This window comes from Leptopilina boulardi, unplaced genomic scaffold (assembly GCF_019393585.1).
Source record: "Leptopilina boulardi isolate dan_hultmark-lab unplaced genomic scaffold, ZJU_Lbou_2.1 LbouV2_401, whole genome shotgun sequence".
Taxonomy (NCBI): Eukaryota; Metazoa; Arthropoda; class Insecta; order Hymenoptera; family Figitidae; genus Leptopilina; species Leptopilina boulardi.
The window spans coordinates 1-8,362 of NW_026137976.1; the positions used below are offsets into that span (position 1 = coordinate 1).

At 33.0% G+C, this 8,362-nt stretch overlaps 1 long non-coding RNA gene across 4 annotated transcripts; it reads left to right on the forward strand.

Annotated features, from left to right (window-relative positions):
- The first annotated feature begins 182 nt into the window (after window positions 1-182).
- LOC127289273 (uncharacterized) lies at window positions 183-4,829 on the forward strand. Of its 4 annotated transcripts, XR_007844147.1 has the most exons (4): window positions 183-284; window positions 591-743; window positions 2,884-3,036; window positions 3,777-4,829. It is a non-coding gene; the product is annotated as an uncharacterized LOC127289273 (long non-coding RNA). The 4 variants fall into 4 exon arrangements; XR_007844150.1 differs by lacking the exon at window positions 2,884-3,036; XR_007844148.1 differs by lacking the exons at window positions 2,884-3,036; window positions 3,777-4,829 and adding an exon at window positions 2,425-2,876.
- Window positions 4,830-8,362: the final 3,533 nt, after the last annotated feature.

The window sequence follows — 8,362 nt, forward strand, 5'->3', positions numbered from 1 at the left end:
GTGTCAATTTTTTTCTACACTTTTCGGTGTATTTTGTGCAAGTATATGCAATAAAATCGTCTGCCTAAGAAAAATTGAATTTTTTTGGTGAGTTTTTTATGCTTTTGGATGCGTTTTTGGTGGTAAAAAAGGTCTTCCTCTACTCGGATCAGGGAGTCAATTTTTTTCTACACTTTTCGGTGTATTTTGTGCAAGTATATGCAATAAAATCGTCTGCCTAAGAAAAATTGAATTTTTTTGGTAAGTTTTTTATGCTTTTGGATGCGTTTTTGGTCATAAAAAGGGTCTTCCTCTACTCGGATCAGGGTGTCAATTTTTATCTACACTTTTCGGTGTATTTTGTGCAAGTATATGCAATAAAATCGTCTGCCTAAGAAAAATTGAATTTTTTTGGTGAGTTTTTTATGCTTTTGGATGCGTTTTTGGTGGTAAAAAAGGTCTTCCTCTACTCGGATCAGGGAGTCAATTTTTTTCTACACTTTTCGGTGTATTTTGTGCAAGTATATGCAATAAAATCGTCTGCCTAAGAAAAATTGAATTTTTTTGGTGAGTTTTTTATGCTTTTGGATGCGTTTTTGGTGATAAAAAAGGTCTTCCTCTACTCGGATCAGGGAGTCAATTTTTTTCTACACTTTTCGGTGTATTTTGTGCAAGAATATGCAATAAAATCGTCTGCCTAAGAAAAATTGAATTTTTTTGGTAAGTTTTTTATGCTTTTGGATGCGTTTTTGGTCATAAAAAGGGTCTTCCTCTACTCGGATCAGGGTGTCAATTTTTATCTACACTTTTCGGTGTATTTTGTGCAAGTATATGCAATAAAATCTTCTGCCTAAGAAAAATTGAATTTTTTTGGTAAGTTTTTTATGCTTTTGGATGCGTATTTGGTGGTAAAAAAGGTCTTCCTCTACTCGGATCAGGGAGTCAATTTTTTTCTACACTTTTCGGTGTATTTTGTGCAAGAATATGCAATAAAATCGTCTGCCTAAGAAAAATTGAATTTTTTTGGTAAGTTTTTTATGCTTTTGGATGCGTTTTTGGTCATAAAAAGGGTCTTCCTCTACTCGGATCAGGGTGTCAATTTTTTTCTACACTTTTCGGTGTATTTTGTGCAAGAATATGCAATAAAATCGTCTGCCTAAGAAAAATTGAATTTTTTTGGTGAGTTTTTTATGCTTTTGGATGCGTTTTTGGTGGTAAAAAAGGTCTTCCTCTACTCGGATCAGGGTGTCAATTTTTTTCTACACTTTTCGGTGTATTTTGTGCAAGAATATGCAATAAAATCGTCTGCCTAAGAAAAATTGAATTTTTTTGGTAAGTTTTTTATGCTTTTGGATGCGTTTTTGGCCATAAAAAAGGTCTTCCTCTACTCGGATCAGGGTGTCAATTTTTTTCTACACTTTTCGGTGTATTTTGTGCAAGAATATGCAATAAAATCGTCTGCCTAAGAAAAATTGAATTTTTTTGGTAAGTTTTTTATGCTTTTGGATGCGTTTTTGGTCATAAAAAAGGTCTTCCTCTACTCGGATCAGGGTGTCAATTTTTTTCTACACTTTTCGGTGTATTTTGTGCAAGAATATGCAATAAAATCGTCTGCCTAAGAAAAATTGAATTTTTTTGGTAAGTTTTTTATGCTTTTGGATGCGTTTTTGGTGGTAAAAAAGGTCTTCCTCTACTCGGATCAGGGTGTCAATTTTTTTCTACACTTTTCGGTGTATTTTGTGCAAGAATATGCAATAAAATCGTCTGCCTAAGAAAAATTGAATTTTTTTGGTAAGTTTTTTATGCTTTTGGTTGCGTTTTTGGTCATAAAAAGGTCTTCCTCTACTCGGATCAGGGTGTCAATTTTTTTCTACACTTTTCGGTGTATTTTGTGCAAGAATATGCAATAAAATCGTCTGCCTAAGAAAAATTGAATTTTTTTGGTAAGTTTTTTATGCTTTTGGATGCGTTTTTGGTCGTAAAAAAGGTCTTCCTCTACTCGGATCAGGGTGTCAATTTTTTTCTACACTTTTCGGTGTATTTTGTGCAAGAATATGCAATAAAATCGTCTGCCTAAGAAAAATTGAATTTTTTTGGTAAGTTTTTTATGCTTTTGGATGCGTTTTTGGTGGTAAAAAAGGTCTTCCTCTACTCGGATCAGGGTGTCAATTTTTTTCTACACTTTTCGGTGTATTTTTTGCAAGAATATGCATCAAAATCGTCTGCCTAAGAAAAATTGAATTTTTTTGGTAAGTTTTTTATGGTTTTGGATGCGTTTTTGGTCATAAAAAGGGTCTTCCTCTACTCGGATCAGGGTGTCAATTTTTTCTACACTTTTCGGTGTATTTTGTGCAAGAATATGCAATAAAATCGTCTGCCTAAGAAAAATTGAATTTTTTTGGAAAGTTTTTTATGCTTTTGGATGCGTTTTTGGTGGTAAAAAAGGTCTTCCTCTACTCGGATCAGGGTGTCAATTTTTTTCTACACTTTTCGGTGTATTTTGTGCAAGAATATGCAATAAAATCGTCTGCCTAAGAAAAATTGAATTTTTTTGGTAAGTTTTTTATGCTTTTGGATGCGTTTTTGGTCATAAAAAGGGTCTTCCTCTACTCGGATCAGGGTGTCAATTTTTTTCTACACTTTTCGGTGTATTTTGTGCAAGAATATGCAATAAAATCGTCTGCCTAAGAAAAATTGAATTTTTTTGGTAAGTTTTTTATGCTTTTGGATGCGTTTTTGGTCATAAAAAAGGTCTTCCTCTACTCGGATCAGGGTGTCAATTTTTTTCTACACTTTTCGGTGTATTTTGTGCAAGAATATGCAATAAAATCGTCTGCCTAAGAAAAATTGAATTTTTTTGGAAAGTTTTTTATGCTTTTGGATGCGTTTTTGGCCATAAAAAAGGTCTTCCTCTACTCGGATCAGGGTGTCAATTTTTTTCTACACTTTTCGGTGTATTTTGTGCAAGAATATGCAATAAAATCGTCTGCCTAAGAAAAATTGAATTTTTTTGGTAAGTTTTTTATGCTTTTGGATGCGTTTTTGGTCATAAAAAGGGTCTTCCTCTACTCGGATCAGGGTGTCAATTTTTATCTACACTTTTCGGTGTATTTTGTGCAAGTATATGCAATAAAATCGTCTGCCTAAGAAAAATTGAATTTTTTTGGTAAGTTTTTTATGCTTTTGGATGCGTTTTTGGTCATAAAAAGGGTCTTCCTCTACTCGGATCAGGGTGTCAATTTTTTTCTACACTTTTCGGTGTATTTTGTGCAAGTATATGCAATAAAATCGTCTGCCTAAGAAAAATTGAATTTTTTTGGTAAGTTTTTTATGCTTTTGGATGCGTTTTTGGTGGTAAAAAAGGTCTTCCTCTACTCGGATCAGGGTGTCAATTTTTTTCTACACTTTTCGGTGTATTTTGTGCAAGAATATGCAATAAAATCGTCTGCCTAAGAAAAATTGAATTTTTTTGGTAAGTTTTTTATGATTTTGGATGCGTTTTTGGTCATAAAAAGGTCTTCCTCTACTCGGATCAGGGTGTCAATTTTTTTCTACACTTTTTGGTGTATTTTGTGCAAGTATATGCAATAAAATCGTCTGCCTAAGAAAAATTGAATTTTTTTGGTGAGTTTTTTATGCTTTTGGATGCGTAAAAGGTCTTCCTCTACTCGGATCAGGGTGTCAATTTTTTTCTACACTTTTCGGTGTATTTTGTGCAAGTATATGCAAAAAAATCGTCTGCCTAAGAAAAATTGAATTTTTTTGGTGAGTTTTTTATGCTTTTGGATGCGTAAAAGGTCTTCCTCTACTCGGATCAGGGTGTCAATTTTTTTCTACACTTTTCGGTGTATTTTGTGCAAGAATATGCAATAAAATCGTCTGCCTAAGAAAAATTGAATTTTTTTGGTAAGTTTTTTATGCTTTTGGATGCGTTTTTGGTCATAAAAAGGGTCTTCCTCTACTCGGATCAGGGTGTCAATTTTTTTCTACACTTTTCGGTGTATTTTGTGCAAGTATATGCAATAAAATCGTCTGCCTAAGAAAAATTGAATTTTTTTGGTAAGTTTTTTATGCTTTTGGATGCGTTTTTGGTCATAAAAAGGGTCTTCCTCTACTCGGATCAGGGTGTCAATTTTTTTCTACACTTTTCGGTGTATTTTGTGCAAGTATATGCAATAAAATCGTCTGCCTAAGAAAAATTGAATTTTTTTGGTAAGTTTTTTATGCTTTTGGATGCGTTTTTGGTCATAAAAAGGGTCTTTCTCTACTCGGATCAGGGAGTCAATTTTTTTCTACACTTTTCGGTGTATTTTGTGCAAGAATATGCAATAAAATCGTCTGCCTAAGAAAAATTGAATTTTTTTGGTAAGTTTTTTATGCTTTTGGATGCGTTTTTGGTCATAAAAAAGGTCTTCCTCTACTCGGATCTGGGTGTCAATTTTTTTCTACACTTTTCGGTGTATTTTGTGCAAGTATATGCAATAAAATCGTCTGCCTAAGAAAAATTGAATTTTTTTGGTAAGTTTTTTATGCTTTTGGATGCGTTTTTGGACATAAAAAGGGTCTTCCTCTACTCGGATCAGGGTGTCAATTTTTTTCTACACTTTTCGGTGTATTTTGTGCAAGTATATGCAATAAAATCTTCTGCCTAAGAAAAATTGAATTTTTTTGGTAAGTTTTTTATGCTTTTGGATGCGTTTTTGGTCATAAAAAGGGTCTTCCTCTACTCGGATCAGGGTGTCAATTTTTTTCTACACTTTTCGGTGTATTTTGTGCAAGAATATGCAATAAAATCGTCTGCCTAAGAAAAATTGAATTTTTTTGGTGAGTTTTTTATGCTTTTGGATGCGTTTTTGGTGATAAAAAAGGTCTTCCTCTACTCGGATCTGGGTGTCAATTTTTTTCTACACTTTTCGGTGTATTTTGTGCAAGAATATGCAATAAAATCGTCTGCCTAAGAAAAATTGATTTTTTTGGTAAGTTTTTTATGATTTTGGATGCGTTTTTGGTCATAAAAAGGGTCTTCCTCTACTCGGATCTGGGTGTCAATTTTTTTCTACACTTTTCGGTGTATTTTGTGCAAGAATATGCAATAAAATCGTCTGCCTAAGAAAAATTGAATTTTTTTGGTAAGTTTTTTATGATTTTGGATGCGTTTTTGGTCATAAAAAAGGTCTTCCTCTACTCGGATCTGGGTGTCAATTTTTTTCTACACTTTTCGGTGTATTTTGTGCAAGAATATGCATTATAATTGTCTGCCTAAGAAAAATTGAATTTTTTTAATAAGTTTTTTATGCTTTTCGATGCGTTTTTGGACATGAAAAGAGTCTTCCTCTACTCGGATCAGGGTGTCAATTTTTATCTACACTTTTCGGTGTATTTTGTGCAAGTATATGCAATAAAATCGTCTGCCTAAGAAAAACTAAATTTTTTTGGTAAGTTTTTTCTGATTTTGGATGCGTTTTTGGACATAAAAAGGGTCTTCCTCTACTCGGATCAGGGTGTCAATTTTTGTCTACACTTTTCGGTGTATTTTGTGCAAGTATATGCAATAAAATCTTCTGCCTAAGAAAAATTGAATTTTTTTGGTAAGCTTTTTATGATTTTGGATGCGTTTTTGGTCATAAAAAGGTTCTTCCTCTACTCGGATCTGGGTGTCAATTTTTTTCTACACTTTTTGGTGTATTTTGTGCAATAATATGCAATAAAATCTTCTGCCTAAGAAAAATTGAATTTTTTTGGTAAGCTTTTTATGATTTTGGATGCGTTTTTGGTCATAAAAAGATTCTTCCTCTACTCGGATCTGGGTGTTAATTTTTTTCTACACTTTTCGGTGTATTTTGTGCAAGAATATGCATTAAAATCGTCTGCCTAAGAAAAATTGAATTTCTTTGGTGAGTTTTTTATGCTTTTGGATGCGTTTTTGGTGGTAAAAAAGGTCTTCCTCTACTCGGATCAGGGTGTCAATTTTTGTCTACACTTTTTGGTGTATTTTGTGCAAGAATATGCAATAAAATCGTCTGCCTAAGAAAAATTGAATTTTTTTGGTGAGTTTTTTATGCTTTTGGATGCGTTTTTGGTCATAAAAAGGGTCTTCCTCTACTCGGATCAGGGTGTCAATTTTTTCTACACTTTTCGGTGTATTTTGTGCAAGAATATGCATTATAATCGTCTGCCTAAGAAAAATTGAATTTTTTTGGTAAGTTTTTTATGCTTTTGGATGCGTTTTTGGTCATAAAAAGGGTCTTCCTCTACTCGGATCAGGGTGTCAATTTTTATCTACACTTTTCGGTGTATTTTGTGCAAGTATATGCAATAAAATCATCTGCCTAAGAAAAATTGAATTTTTTTGGTAAGCTTTTTATGATTTTGGATGCGTTTTTGGTCATAAAAAGGATCTTCCTCTACTCGGATCTGGGTGTCAATTTTTTTCTACACTTTTCGGTGTATTTTGTGCAAGAATATGCATTAAAATCGTCTGCCTAAGAAAAACTAAATTTTTTTGGTAAGTTTTTTCTGATTTTGGATGCGTTTTTGGACATAAAAAGGGTCTTCCTCTACTCGGATCAGGGTGTCAATTTTTGTCTACACTTTTCGGTGTATTTTGTGCAAGTATATGCAATAAAATCTTCTGCCTAAGAAAAATTGAATTTTTTTGGTAAGCTTTTTATGATTTTGGATGCGTTTTTGGTCATAAAAAGATTCTTCCTCTACTCGGATCTGGGTGTTAATTTTTTTCTACACTTTTCGGTGTATTTTGTGCAAGAATATGCATTAAAATCGTCTGCCTAAGAAAAATTGAATTTCTTTGGTGAGTTTTTTATGCTTTTGGATGCGTTTTTGGTGGTAAAAAAGGTCTTCCTCTACTCGGATCAGGGTGTCAATTTTTGTCTACACTTTTTGGTGTATTTTGTGCAAGAATATGCAATAAAATCGTCTGCCTAAGAAAAATTGAATTTTTTTGGTGAGTTTTTTATGCTTTTGGATGCGTTTTTGGTCATAAAAAGGGTCTTCCTCTACTCGGATCAGGGTGTCAATTTTTTCTACACTTTTCGGTGTATTTTGTGCAAGAATATGCAATAAAATCATCTGCCTAAGAAAAATTGAATTTTTTTGGTGAGTTTATTATGCTTTTGGATGCGTTTTTGGTGATAAAAAAGGTCTTCCTCTACTCGGATCTCGCTGTCAATTTTTTTCTACACTTTTCGGTGTATTTTGTGCAAGAATATGCATTAAAATCGTCTGCCTAAGAAAAACTAAATTTTTTTGGTAAGTTTTTTCTGATTTTGGATGCGTTTTTGGACATAAGAAGGGTCTTCCTCTACTCGGATCAGGGTGTCAATTTTTATCTACACTTTTCAGTGTATTTTGTGCAAGTATATGCAATAAAATCGTCTGCCTAAGAAAAATTGAATTTTTTTGATGAGTTTTTTATGCTTTTGGATGAGTTTATGGTCATAAAAAGGTTTTTCCTCTACTCGGATCTAGGTGTCAAGTTTTTTTTACACTTTTCGGAGTATTTTGTGCAAGAATATGCAATAAAATCGTCTGCCTAAGAAAAATTGAATTTTTTTGGTAAGTTTTTTATGCTTTTGGTCATAAAAAGGGTCTTCCTCTACTCGGATCTGGGAGTCAATTTTTTTCTACACTTTTCGGTGTATTTTGTGCAAGAATATGCATTAAAATCGTCTGCCTAAGAAAAATTGAATTTTTTTGGTAAGTTTTTTATGATTTTGGATGCGTTTTTGGTGGTAAAAAAGGTCTTCCTCTACTCGGATCAGGGTGTCAATTTTTGTCTACACTTTTTGGTGTATTTTGTGCAAGAATATGCAATAAAATCGTCTGCCTAAGAAAAATTGAATTTTTTTGGTGAGTTTTTTATGCTTTTGGATGCGTTTTTGGTCATAAAAAGGGTCTTCCTCTACTCGGATCAGGGTGTCAATTTTTTCTACACTTTTCGGTGTATTTTGTGCAAGAATATGCAATAAAATCATCTGCCTAAGAAAAATTGAATTTTTTTGGTGAGTTTATTATGCTTTTGGATGCGTTTTTGGTGATAAAAAAGGTCTTCCTCTACTCGGATCTCGCTGTCAATTTTTTTCTACACTTTTCGGTGTATTTTGTGCAAGAATATGCATTAAAATCGTCTGCCTAAGAAAAACTAAATTTTTTTGGTAAGTTTTTTCTGATTTTGTATGCGTTTTTGGACATAAAAAGGGTCTTCCTCTACTCGGATCAGGGTGTCAATTTTTGTCTACACTTTTTGGTGTATTTTGTGCAAGAATATGCAATAAAATCGTCTGCCTAAGAAAAATTGAATTTTTTTGGTAAGTTTTTTATGCTTTTGGATGCGTTTTTGGTCATAAAAAGGGTCTTCCTCTAC